This window comes from Callithrix jacchus, chromosome 4 (assembly GCF_049354715.1).
Source record: "Callithrix jacchus isolate 240 chromosome 4, calJac240_pri, whole genome shotgun sequence".
NCBI lineage: Eukaryota > Metazoa > Chordata > Mammalia > Primates > Cebidae > Callithrix > Callithrix jacchus.
Window position 1 is genome coordinate 103693490 of NC_133505.1, and position 13682 is coordinate 103707171.

Below are 13682 nucleotides of genomic sequence, written 5' to 3' on the forward strand. Positions count from 1 at the left end.
TGCCCAGTTGCCACCAAATATGTGTTAAGGACATTAGAAAAGAAATCCCACATGCTATGTCCATTGGGATAAACTTCACAAAGAAAATACAGGGAATATAAAGAAATATGAAAGAAATAATTATAAACCACATACAAAATAAAAAGCTTCGTTTTTAACTCTGGTTCAGGTTATCTAACTGTGTACATACATATAATATATGTGATTACATATGTAAAATACATGTATATACATCCACAAAATACTGAGGATTTTGGGTGTTTTTGCCTCTGTGATACCAATTCTCTAATGTTCTAAAATATTTTTATTTGTGATTATACTTTTATATATTTACACACACACACACACACACACACACACACACACACACATGAAGAAGTGGAGCCTGATTTCATTCAGGAGGGGCCATTTGGTGGATTTATAGGACAAAGGGATATTTATATTCTGAATTTTTCTGTGCCCTTTGATTTACCATATTTTCAATTCACAAGTACCTTGGGCATTGTGCAGATTGGGAGAATCTGATTTTATTAATAAAGCTCAATCTAAGTGCCAGAAATTCAGGTTGTGATGTGTTACTTATAGGCTTCTTATATGGAACCAATGTTAAAAAAATTACATATATATACTATAGTCCATACTTTAATAGGTCTTCACTGAGACCTACTATGAGCCCTAGAGGCCACTTCAGTCATAATTTTTGAGCTGAAACTCCTTTTAAAGACACTCTACATGTCTTTACTGAAGGTTAATGATAAAAATTAAACAATTCTCAAAGGTAAGTAAAAGCATTCAAAAATAAGTTATTTCATTTCAAAATAGGTCTCTACTGGCTTTTCCCCTTTTCTATACAAAGTTTTTGTACAGACTTTGTAAAAGTCTTTTTATTCTTCTGAATCTCACATTTTGTACATCTATATGTTGCCTAATGTTGTCTTAGCTTTTAAGAAGTGAAAGAATTTTCAAGAAATGAATAATAAACCTGATCAGTAAAAAAAGCTTTTTGCAGTTTTTTAAAAGCTAATAATTTAATCATGTGATCTTATGTCACCCCAGTTTCTACATGTATAAACAAATACAGCAATATCTTACAATTATTATTAGTTTTACTACAGTGAAATAGTCTCAATCATACAGCTGAATACTTTAATATCTGATGATGCAAACTTAGCTTGTAAAGGATTTGTACTTCCTGCCACAAAGTTCAAATGACTTCTTTGTATACTTACAATGACACATTATTGTACATTTACCTCTCTACTGATTTTAGCTGATACATTAGTCAGATCTCTAGATTGTGAGAAAAATTTGAGGAACTATTGCCTGGGGTAAATTTTAAATTATGCAGAAAAAATTGAAATGTATGCTATTTTGCATCAAAGTACAAGTGTGAGTAAATTATATATGGTGAGTTCTCATTGCTTAAAGCTTCTTGCAAATGAAGAATATTTTTATTTGCATCTTACTAATATACCAACGTTTGGTTAGTTACATTTACTCCTGTTTTCTACAAGTAAAATGGACAGAACATCAGACAGCTCATTATAGAGACAAGTAAGCTCCAATTCCAAAGCTGGATGACAGAACAAGTCATGGCGAGTATTGTAATTTTAGTGCTACTGTACATCTGCAAGCTGTCTGTGTATAAAATGCTTAGTAAGCACTGCATTGGGGCTGTCAGAATGCTCATGGGTTGGTAATTAAATAAAGACAGTGTTATGGTTTTGTGGAGCTAAGCCAATATCTGTGCAATCTAGAAATCTCTTCTAGAAAGCTTTTACTTTGGACTTTAAGTTTTGGAAGAAGTACATTTCACTTTTATTGACTAAACTTTCATTATAAGCACACTTTCTAGGATCTTCACTGAAAACACTCATTTATGTTTTTTTTGTGATACATCAATGCCCAATTCACTTAGCAAAGAATTCAATTGTCAGCAGTGCTGGTCTTTGCAGTGTTAGTTTTCCCTCTCTTAAGTTGTATCTCAATTGCTATTCTTAAAACACTCAACAAAAAGATTTGAAAGTAAAGAGAAAGTCCCAAAATAGAGCTGCTGAAAAGAAGTATATTTATTTGCCAATTGTGATGGCTCATGTCTGTAATCCCAGCACTTTGGAAGGCTGAAGCAGGAGGATTGATTGAGCCCAGGAGTTTGAGACCAGCCTGGGCAACATAGGGAGAACTTGTTCCTGTTCAAAAAAAAATAGCCATGTGTGGTGGTATGCGCCTGTGGTCCCAGCTACTTGGGAGGCTGAAGTGGGAGAATGGCTTGAGCCCAAGAGATTGAGACTGCAGTGAGCCACGATTGTGCCAGTGCACTCCAGCCTGGAAGACAGAAAAAGACCCTGCTTTATATACACAAAAAAGGATATTTATTTAATTCTTACCATTTTTTACTTTTCTTCTGGAATTTAATGCCCTAGTTTAAATATGAATTGCTAGTATAATTCAGTAGGAAATGAATGATTTTTCCTATATACTTATTGTAGATGTTCATTTTGGTAGATATAGGGTGTGTCATGTAAAAGCATGCTGTAGAGCAGCACCAGAGCCTGCAAACTATGATCCAGAAATCAAAGGCCAAATTCTGCCTGCATTTGCTTTTTAAATAAAGTTTTGTTGGAATACACCTCATTTGTTTATAGTTGCCTTCCTGCCACAATGACAGAATTTAATAGTTTGACAGAGATTGTAAAGACCTGCAAAGTCTAAATTTTTTAGCATCTGGCCCTTTATGGAAAAAAATTGTTGACTACTGGACTAGCACATGAAAACTTGTAAAGGAATACATATGCTTTTTATTTGTTTTTGTACCATTTAATAACGAGGAAGAATACAAAAAGTATCATTTCAAATGACTCTTATTTTCTTTAACAGTGAGGAAAACTTGTGTTATTGCTTTACATTAAAAAAAAAACCTTAATAATATCCTATAGTAGGAGTTTGTGCTTGTATGCAAATCTGTGTACACTGTTAGGTGGACAGTTAGTAAGTTTATGTATCTTTAAAGGAAAATATTTTCTAACGCATGCTGTGAGATTGGCATAAAAAGGAAACTGAGAATAGAGTTCAGGTGAGTCAGTGAAGTGGCTTCTAACCACGCAGCTATTATATGCCTGAAAACTACGTGAATTGAGGTTAGTCTGAAAGACCTTACCAGCTTGTTCTTGGCAAGGTTTCCAAACCTCTAACTGTATTATGGCTGTGGATTCATTATCTATAGCAGACTAACCCCCATGACTGTCTCAAAGATAGTCCCTGGGCCAACTTATATTTTTTAATCTGTCACATTTACTTTCCTTAAAAAAAGTAAAAGAAACTTGTTAGGAAATTAAAAGTGTATATGTGCTGTTATTTTTAAAAATTTTTGGTGTCTTCATTTAGTTGTGAAGTATCTTTGTGTGTGCATGTGTATGCACATTTATGATTTAAAAAACTGATAGGACTGTGTATACCACTTTCCAAAGTATAGCTTTTCTATAAAACATCTAGCAGAAGGATAATAGGTAATGATGCAGTGGTTAAAATTACTATTTTCAAAAATTGAAAAGGAATCATCACTTGGAGCCAGTTCGGCATTTTTCTATAAGACATCCTATTTAGAGCATTGCATCTCTGCTATGCAGTTCTGTGAATTTGAATCCAACAGAGAAGATGTAGCTTTCATACAATTTTCTTCAGTTATAAGAACCATAATCCTTCCAATGGGATGCTGTAAGCCTGGGTCACTTAAATCATTCTGAAGACAGCAGGTGCTCTTCAGGAACATGCAAGATGAGGAAAGCACCTGTTGTTGATTGTGTCTCAGCATCACCCACATAGACTTAGTACAGGTCGGCGTGTTCAGGAATCAGTTGTGGAGAGGGATATGAAAATTTTGCACTAAGAAAGTGAGCTGGAATGTAACAACATAGAAAAATTTCCTGAAAGGCTAAGTGGTTTAGGTTCACAAAATTATTTAGATGCTTTATGGAAGATAGTCCTAAGAATGTAACTGAATGGGATACAAAAATGAAGATATAAGCATTTACATTGAAATCTACTTCTTTGAAATAATTACTCTTTTTGACTTAGACAAAACAAGGATTTTCTGATTCAATGAATTATAATGTTAACTTACATCCAATCTTGGCAGGAAGTCATTCATTTTATCCTTCTTATTTGTTGTAAGATGTTAATGCAAGATATAAGTTCCCACTCTTCTGTATTCCAACAATTTGTAGAAGAATTGTGACAATATACAGCAGAGGTCAAAATTTGTGACATTAGGACAAATATAACCTTCTAGTATTTTATTAACTACAAATGTATTTTCATAAACTGGAATTTTTATTAAAAAATTAATTCCCAAATTACATTGCAAATCTGAAGTATTTTGATATTTGTTTTGTCTTTAAAATATTTTTAAACATAAAAGTTGTATATGCTGTTGGTAAAATAAAAATCAAATAGTACAGAAAACCATAAGGAAATGTTTTTGATCCCAGTTTCATTTTCACATTTTATTAAGTATTCTTCCATAAATGGAGATAAACGTACATGTGAAATATATAGTTGAGTCATGATAAACATATTTTTCTATGCATAGATATTTTTCATTCCTTATTTTAACAATTCCCTTCAATTTTAATAACTTATATTACTTGAATTGCTTTATGCTTTCTTTTATTCCATTTTTTATTGTCATTGCTTTAGTATTTTTAAATTATTTGATAAAATTTCCTTTTCTCCTCTCTTACTTAGATTTTTTTATTATATACATTTCAAATGCTGTCTCTATAATCTTCACAGTGTGTTCTCGCAGTAGTAGAGGGCATTGGGCTTCATAGCACCAAGGATGGGTTGGGGCTTTCCAGCCACCTCTGCGAATACCATGCTACCTTCTTCCTAGATGATCTATCATTCCTTTAAGTGGCCCTCCAAAAGTTTTATTCTGGCATTCTTTTTCTGAAAACTAACAGGTAATATTCATTTTTGGAGAAATAATGGTCCTTTTCTTGACACAAGAATAAATATGTTTAGCAAGATTGATATCATTGGACCCCTTCTGACCACTTAAGGAGTGAAAGTGGAGAGCCAAGTTTAGAATTCAGGTCTTCTAAACTCTAGTTTGATTTTTTTTTTTTTTAACTGGTATATTGAGTTCAAGAGATTTAGGGGCTGATTAAGCAAAAAGATGTGACCATGAGGTGGCAGTAGTACACAACAAGCATTGGGTGGTGCTTTTCATGATTTTGTAAATGGCGGAGGTCCCTTATTGCGGGATTACTTCCAAAGGCAACGATTAGGGGGGCACCAATCTGAAGGAGAGGGAAGCAAAAGGAACTTCTGGAAAGAGAAGGTTTGGAGAAGGAGGCATCAATCTAGAGGATTTTGCTCAGCAGCGTGATGGAGAGTGTCTGGGTAGGAAAGCTTTGAAGGGCAGCAGAAGCTTGGGGTCTATTACAGACCCAGGGTTTATCTTATCTGTGGTTAGCATATGTTAGGTGCAGTTTTGTGGGGTAGTACAAAGCAGGCAGGCTCTAAATGGCCAAAAATCTACTTATTTGGACTACATTTGAAACAATTGGATTTGTAAAAATGTGGATTTCTTGCCAATGGGCCTTGGAGATAATGGTTCCACCCTGCTATGAAGTAAACACTGTAGGACCAATGTGTGGAGACCGAATTATATGACAACTAGGCCTCACTGGTTTTGTTTGTGTGTGTGTTTTGTCATTAAAGCATAATCCAAATCTAGAGAAAATATATACATACATGCTTGTGCATACACATATGTACAAATATGCATACAATATATCCATATATAATGGATAGCATGTACACACCATCTGGATTTGTTAACCTTATAATTTTGTCATAATTGCTCCAACTTTTTTTTAAAGGACTACATTACTGGAGTTGAATTCCGCTATACACCTTCCTAAAATGATTCTCTTCCCTGCCTTCTTCAGAGGGCCCTCCCATGTGTGCTTAGATTCATATCCTAAATAAATATCATTTTAAAAAGATGTATAAAATTATTTTGGGATGATTTAAAGCTTTATATAAATAATATACTGTACATAGCCTTCTGCACTCTGCTTACAATTTTTGAATTAATTGAAATGTATTCAATTGTTACTTGTAGATCACATTTATTTACTGTTGCCGTGAAATAATATTTTACTGTGTGACTAGAAGATGATTTAACCAATTTCATATTAATGGCCATTTAATTTGTTTCCAGCTTTTCATTTTGCAAATGATGCTATAGAGAATATTTCTGAACATGTCTTCTTACGCAAATGTTACTACTTGGCTATTTCATTGAGAGATTCTGGAAGCAAATCAGCAAATAATTCCTAAATACCCTATTTGCACAAGGTTAGAGTTATATCAAAATTAGGCATAATTTCTTGATAACTTTAAACTCTTAGTTTAAAAGCTTTGTGTGTACTTACAAATTTGGTAGTGTTTATCTCACCTGTCATTTTACTAAGTTTATGTGTATTTCTAAGACAGATATATTATTAATGTTATTGCTTGATTATTTTCTCCAATACTTGGTTTTGGTAATCCTCCAGGATGTGAGGCAGATGTGACTGTCTGAATTACAGTTTTGTCTTTAGGAGAACATTGTGTTAAAAAGCTTCCCTGAATTCCTAATGCTGTCACTTGCTCAGTTAATGATTTATTAAATACATCAGAGCAATTAGAAAAATGAGATTTTTAAAAAATGTTTTCCACTACAGCTCAAGTAATTTAAATCACTCTTCTAAGAGGTGTATGTTGGGAGAAGTCATAAGTGGCAGGCACATGACATAGTGAGGATAATAATCAGTGTAAGCAGATAACTTCTAATGGGAAAGATATACATCGTTTTGGAACTGCATTTCAAATCACTTGTTTTTCCAGCATTTATTGTATACAGCAAACACATAGAATGTGGTTAGCTGAAACAGGTAGTTTGGAAATATTTTAACATTTTTATCTAAACAAATGACAGATTTTTTAAAAATGAAAAATGCTAAGTATAATAAAAGTGTATATTTATGCTCTTGGCAGCCAAATGTGCTTTTTAATGGAATTTAAATAAATGGAATTTTTATGACAAAAAAAGCAACAGTAAAAGCAGTGATTATGTTTTTCATAGTTCATTTGCCTTCTTTGCCCTGCAGACCTTGTGTGGAGGAAAATGAGATCCTGAGTGAAGTCTACAATGTCATTGACTCTGAAGAAGGACTCAGAGACCCATTGCTGTTTAATGACCCTTACTGGCCTATGCAATGGAAACTGGTATGATCTTCAGAAATAGATAGTTCTTTGGCAATGTTAAGAAATATTATTTTTGTCATGTTTTAATGCAGTAGACAGGCACTTTTATGCACTGCCTGCTTTTATCTATTGGTTTTGCAGAGAGGGACTTAGCAAACTTTTAATGAAATATTACTGCCATCTTATTAATGAACACTAATCCTTTTAATTTGATTACATCCTTAGGTTTTGATTTAGTCCATAAAAGACACCAGTAAAAACCCCAAGATATTTAAATTTGGTGTGTGTAAACAGGCAATTACATAGAAATGTTGTTGCTATTCAGGCTTGAGGTTTCTGTTCTTGCATAACTTAAAATATATTCTATATTACATCAATACTGAGAGAACTTGTCTTTATGGATTAAGTGGATGTTAGAACATTGCCCAACAGATTTTTTTCATAGTACTTATTTTGTTGGACCTTTTAGTATCGCATTGCTCTCCCATTCGTACAAGACTGTAATAAGGAAAAGGTTTGAGAAAGGCAACCTTAATTTTGAGTGTAAATAAGTTAAAAAAATATTGACATGCTTACCATGGAAAACTTTAAAAGGAAACGTTTGATACTTGGTGACACTATTGGAGAGAAATTTAAGATCTTATTATATGCATACTTAGTTCTTCATAGGTCTGTACATTATATTGTGTTGTAGAGTCCAATGCTGCAAAATGAGAAAAAGGTTAGGTGCATTTTATCATTTTAAGGGCCTTGATGCGATAAAACATGGGAAACGGCTGTTCTTGCTCTTTTATATTGATCATTGGCAGTTACCAAACTGACTGTCTGGCATGAGCTGAAAACCAATGTTGAAAAAATGTCCAGTTCCATTTTCTGTAGCTTCAACTCATCTTTCAAAAACGAAATGATTTAGAACACATTAAGTTACTTATATGGCTAAATTTGACATTTCAAAACAAACAAACAGGCAAAAACTCAAGCAGAAAGCAATGGAGGACTGGTTCAATTACTTGGAGGTGATGTAATCAGTAACGAGTGAACTAGAGTTAATCAGGATTATGAACGTCAAAGAGAAAAAGAGTGATATTAAGAAAAAGGACTGAGGAAAGGTAGTAGATAAGGAAGGAGGGCATGAAATTAAAAAAAAAAACTTTTCTTTTTTTTCTTTACCTGAAGAAACAGCAAAAATTAAGAAGAGTACTTACTTGAAGGTTACATATATGAAACACTGTAGTCTCCTCAGAAGGAATACTTTCTTTTATTGACAATAAAATGACAAGCTGCTCTATATTGAGGTCAAGAATTTCAGCAGACACAAAAAAGAAAGGCGATGGAAGGCAAGTAATACAGGAAAGAAGAGAAGAATTGAGTAGCAAGCAGTCAATAAAATGACAGGGATTAGAAATGGAGACAAGTCTTAGATACTATTAAGCAATAGTTCCTCTTAAAAGCAGCATAGAAGAGATCATGAAGGGAAAAAGCAGAAAAAAAAGAAGTTTATTGATGACTCTGTATCATTTTCTAGGGCAGGAGTTGATAAACCTCTCTGTAAAAGTTCAGATAGTATATATTCAGGCTTTGTGGGCCACATAATTGCCTGAAGCATATGCTTTTTGTTTCTTTATTTCAGGTTTTTAAAATGCAAAAACCTTCTTCATTTAAGGCCATGTGAAAACAGGTTATAGGCTTGATTTTACTCACCGGCCATAGTTTACTGACACCAATAGGGAGCGGAAGAAATGAGGAGTCAGGAAGGAAGCAGCCATTCAAATGTAGGCATTCAAGTGCTGTGCTGCATTATACTCACGTTACACTAGTATAATCCAGAGATGAAAGATCTGGATTATTATTTCCAGGTAGCATCATTCTAGAGGCATATCTACCATTATGGAAAATATTCCTTTTAGTACCCAGACAAGGCATGATACGTAATTGCAAAGAAAGAGTTGCACTTTACTTCTGGATGTTCTATCTAAAACATATTCATCACAACAGAACTAGGTTGTGTTACAGAATCCATCCTCTCACCAGAATACTGACTTTGTTTCAATGAAAGACCGAGTGGCTCAGGGGGTTGTGCTGTCTTAGCAGGGAAATTTGAGGGCTTATTCTGATCAGCACCCCTTGAACATTGCCATGCAGACATAACCAGGGAATGGGCATACTATATACATGGGCCCAGCTCAAATTTGGAAATTATCTTTCTAGGATAAGAGGGAAGAATAGCTACAAGGAGACAAGTCTCTGCCAAACACGAATTTAAAAGCAAAACATTTTAAGCAAAATGTAAAATAAATTCTGTAAATTTTGCAATTAGTGTTTGAGATAAACATCAACAAAAGAAAAATACTAGTATAAAATAAAGGGATTTATGATGCTGTGGAATAAATTTTGAATTTCAGTCTTTTATGATCATAATTAAAACAGTTGTTCAATACAGTAGAAACTCATCTTATTTGCCATTATTTGTCAAAATTTACCACAGTAAATGCCAGACATTCAATGTCCTGAAGTTCGAACAGAGTATTAGTTATACAGGCTAATTTCTTCATTTCTATAAGATATCAGAAACAAATGCATCTAAAACTATAAAATTGTTTTTCTGTCCAATTCCACCATTATTATGTTCAATGAAAAATAATTTTATCATTATAAAACTACCTGGAGCTAGCTATGGCATTCTTTTGTTAAAGAGTTGTAGAATTTTGATAATGTAAGATAATATTTATTACTTTTTTGTCCATGTGTATTCTTCAGAACATATTTCTTGAGAAATTCTAGTCAAACTTTTAAATATCATTGTAGTTCTAAAGACCTGTATACAAATTTAATGCTATTTCTGCCTAAAATTATGCTAAAGAGTAGATCTTTGAGAATAATTTGAAGAAAATTTTGACTTAATGTTGTATTTTCTGAAGCACAATATTCTAATGACAAAGATTTTTAAGACTTTGTACAAGATTTTTGTGAACACAGTAAGGTATTACATCATGATGTCTGGAGTAAGCGTCCTAGAAGAGGAAGTAAAACCTAAAAAAGAGAGGACTTTTCATTAGATAAGCAGGAATAACAGAACCTATTTTGACAGATGCTCAAAGCTCCAAAGATATGCATGAGAAAAGTTATAGGAATATAAATTTTTAAGAAAGAATATTTCCTGCTTTAATTTTTGATTCAGAAGTAAATTTTGGCAAAAAGAAGTGTTGAATCTGCACATGCTTTATTTTACTTGTAAAACAATAGGGCTGAGTTGACAATGTAATCATTATCAGTAGAAGGTATCAGGACCCTTCCACTCTTGAAGATCAGTGTTTGCCAGCTAGGACTCCTTCCCTTCCCCATGCCTGTGTGGACTCTCATGGCAGAGGTCACAGGGCCAGGGTGGGGGCAATGGAGAGACAAGTTCAGCCTGCGAGTTTAACAGAAAAAAGAAAATATTTGATTTCTTAAAAATGGACTTTATCTTTTGGAGAAGTTTTAGGTCCATAGCTAAATTGAGTGGATGGTGCAGAGATTTCCCACATATCCTTCCCAGAATACAGGCACAGCTGCCCCCGCCCCGACCCCTTATCAGCATTCTCTAACAGAGTGATATTTTTGTTATGAATGATAAACTTACATTGATGTTTGATCATTTTAATATGGCCTTTAAGGTTAAAAATGTTAAAATTAAAATAACTGTTGCTATTACCTGGTGTATTAGAAAAAATGTACACTTTAGGGTTTTACAAGTGTGAATTCAAATCCTGGGTCTGTAACTCCAGACTGTGCCATCATTAACATTTTAATCTTTCTAAAAATCTGTGAAGTAAAAGTTACTTCACAGGATTGTTCTTAGAATTAAATGAGATTATGGAGAAAAAGCACCTGTCACCCTGTGTTTGACATGTGGTAAGCATTCAGTGTAGAACTTGATAGCTAGCCAGATTTTGTTTCTACCTATGATGTGGTAAACATTGATTACATGGAAAATAAACTATGCTGACTTCTCCTTTCTCAATAACACTAGATGACTAAAGCAGTAGTAGTACAGGTTATTAATAATCATTTGTTATATAATGGGGATCATGTCTATCAGTCGTCTCTAAAGAAGGGCTTACCCCTCCAAAGAAGGGCTTGCTCCATGAAAGTTTGCACAAACAGATGCATTGGTATGTGGGGAAAAATATGAGAACTTCCATTTATATTTATTTTTATCTTTTAAAATTTTAAATTTTTGAATCTATTAAAATTAACTAATAGTATATAGATGTATGCATCATTTATAAATAAATATATACATTTTATGGGTGTATGTATAAACTTTTATGAGGACTTATGAACAAAATATTTGAGGCAATAGGTATACTCAGTGAACATTCATAAAGTAGATGACACTGTTTTTATTGGGTGTCTGTTATATGAACAGGACTGGGTATTACATCTTTAAAGACGAATCAGAAATGGATTTTTACTTTAAAAAGCTTAAAATCTAAAAGCAATAATAGCACATACTAATAAAAAACTATATTACTAGGCAGAAAGCTGTTCTATTAAGACCACTCAATTAAACAAAATCATTTTTAACTCATGGGAGGTAACACTTGAACAAAGACTAAATGTAGAAACACTGCAAACAGGAGCATGACAATAAGAAAAATATTTTTGTCCAGAGGAAAGTGTCCTGAATGCTTGGCTGAGATGTCCAAACTTCATTCTATACCAATATATTTTTTTTTCCTTTTTTTGAGACAGATTCTTGCTCTGTCACCCAGTCTGGAGTGCAGTGGTGTCAATATGGTTCACTGCAGCCCCAACCTCCTGGGCTCAACCAATCCTCCCACTTTAGCCTTCCAAGTAGCTGAAACTATAGGTGTATGTCACCATATCCAGATTATTTCTTTAATTTATTTTTCAAAGAAATGGGGTCTCACTATATTGCTTTGACTACCTATAGATGTTTAAAAGGATTTTAAGCAGAAATTTTGAATTATGTTTGAATACCATTAATTTATTATTTTGTCCATTCATTTATGAAACCTTTATTTGTCAAGTACTATGGTCATAACTAATGCTAAGTAAACAAAATGCAAATATAAATTTCACACTGTTCATCTTCTCAAAAGACTCATAATCTAGTGCAATAGCCATGTAAACTTACTTCATTTCGTGAATGTACCACATAATTATTTTTTAAAAAGGTGATGGTGACAGTGCAGGGAGTGCTTATTCTGTGCAGATATGTTGGAAATGCTTCACTGGGTCAAGAGAGAAGTCAGGAAACATAACAGTCCAAGATAGAAAGATTAGCTATGCTGCAGCCTTTTTTTGTGTGGATGGAGGCTGGGGGAACAGTGACAAAGAAAAGGCTAGACAGTTCAATTGAGCCCACTTCCATGGGACAAAGTACACCCAAATAAGGCATTTGCCTTTTGTCTTATAGCTTATGCAGATTCAAGGTTTTTAAGGGGGATGTGATGCAATGTGATGCAATCACTTTTGTAATGTAGAAAGATGATTAAGGTGGTAGGTTGAGGAAAGAAAAACGGGGATGAAGGTAGGAGGCAAAATAGAACAGACATAACAAAACTGTCATTCAAGAAGATGAAGAAATTGGGAACCTAAGTAAGTACAGTCAAGATAAAGACAAAAATATAATATCCAATCATATTTGGGAGGAAGAGTCTTAGGTAAATCTGGATACAGGTGTTTAGGGAGAAAGACATTCAGAATGATTTGAGGTGATTTGGTTTGGTGACATGGAGGGTGATGGTATCAGTCTGCTAGGGCTGTTTGTGCAGGATACCAGAAGACAGATATTTATTTCCTTAAAGACTGGAGGCTGAATGTCCAAAATCAAGGTGCTGGGAGGGTTGGTTTCTCCTGAAGCCTCTCTCCCTGGCTTGTAGATGGCTGCCTTCACATTGTGTCCTCACATGGCCACGACTCTGTGTGTACACAGCTCTGGTATCTCTTCCTCTTCTTATAAGAATACCCATCATATTGGATTAGAGCTTCACCTTTATGACCTCACTTAAGCTTAATTCGCTCCTTAAAGATAATTGAAGGGCCTTTAAGTGCCCTATCTTCAAATACAGTCACATTGAGTGTTAGGGCTTCAGCATGCAAATTCTGGGAAACTATAGTTCCAAACAGTGATGAAATATCTTAAAAATGAGGGAAAGTTTAGTGGTGTGGTAGAGTTAATGAATTATGTATTTGACAGAGTAACCAATATTTCTGTGAAATAATTGAAGTTGAGAGGAAAGAAAGATACTTAAACATTTCATAATTAGAATAGGAAGTAGTATCATCATCCATGTTTTGAGAACATTGAGACCCATAGAATTGAAGATAACAGGTAGAAACTTACATATAGGAAAAAAATGTTATAATGTGGGCATTGTGTTATAATCACAGATTTGCAATATAACAGATATAACATA

General features: G+C 33.8%; 1 protein-coding gene across 23 annotated transcripts in view; it reads left to right on the forward strand.

Annotated features, from left to right (window-relative positions):
• The window catches only part of LOC144582184 (uncharacterized), a 1185294-nt gene that overhangs the window by 481641 nt on the left and 689971 nt on the right, over positions 1-13682 (forward strand). For 18 of the 23 annotated variants that reach the window (XR_013534406.1, XR_013534408.1, XR_013534407.1 and 15 more), the window contains one exon: positions 7161-7278. The exons of the other annotated variants lie outside the window; for them this stretch is intronic. The gene's annotated coding sequence lies outside the window, so the exon portion shown is untranslated. The remainder of the gene's footprint in view (positions 1-7160; positions 7279-13682) is intronic. 23 annotated transcript variants of the gene reach the window in all.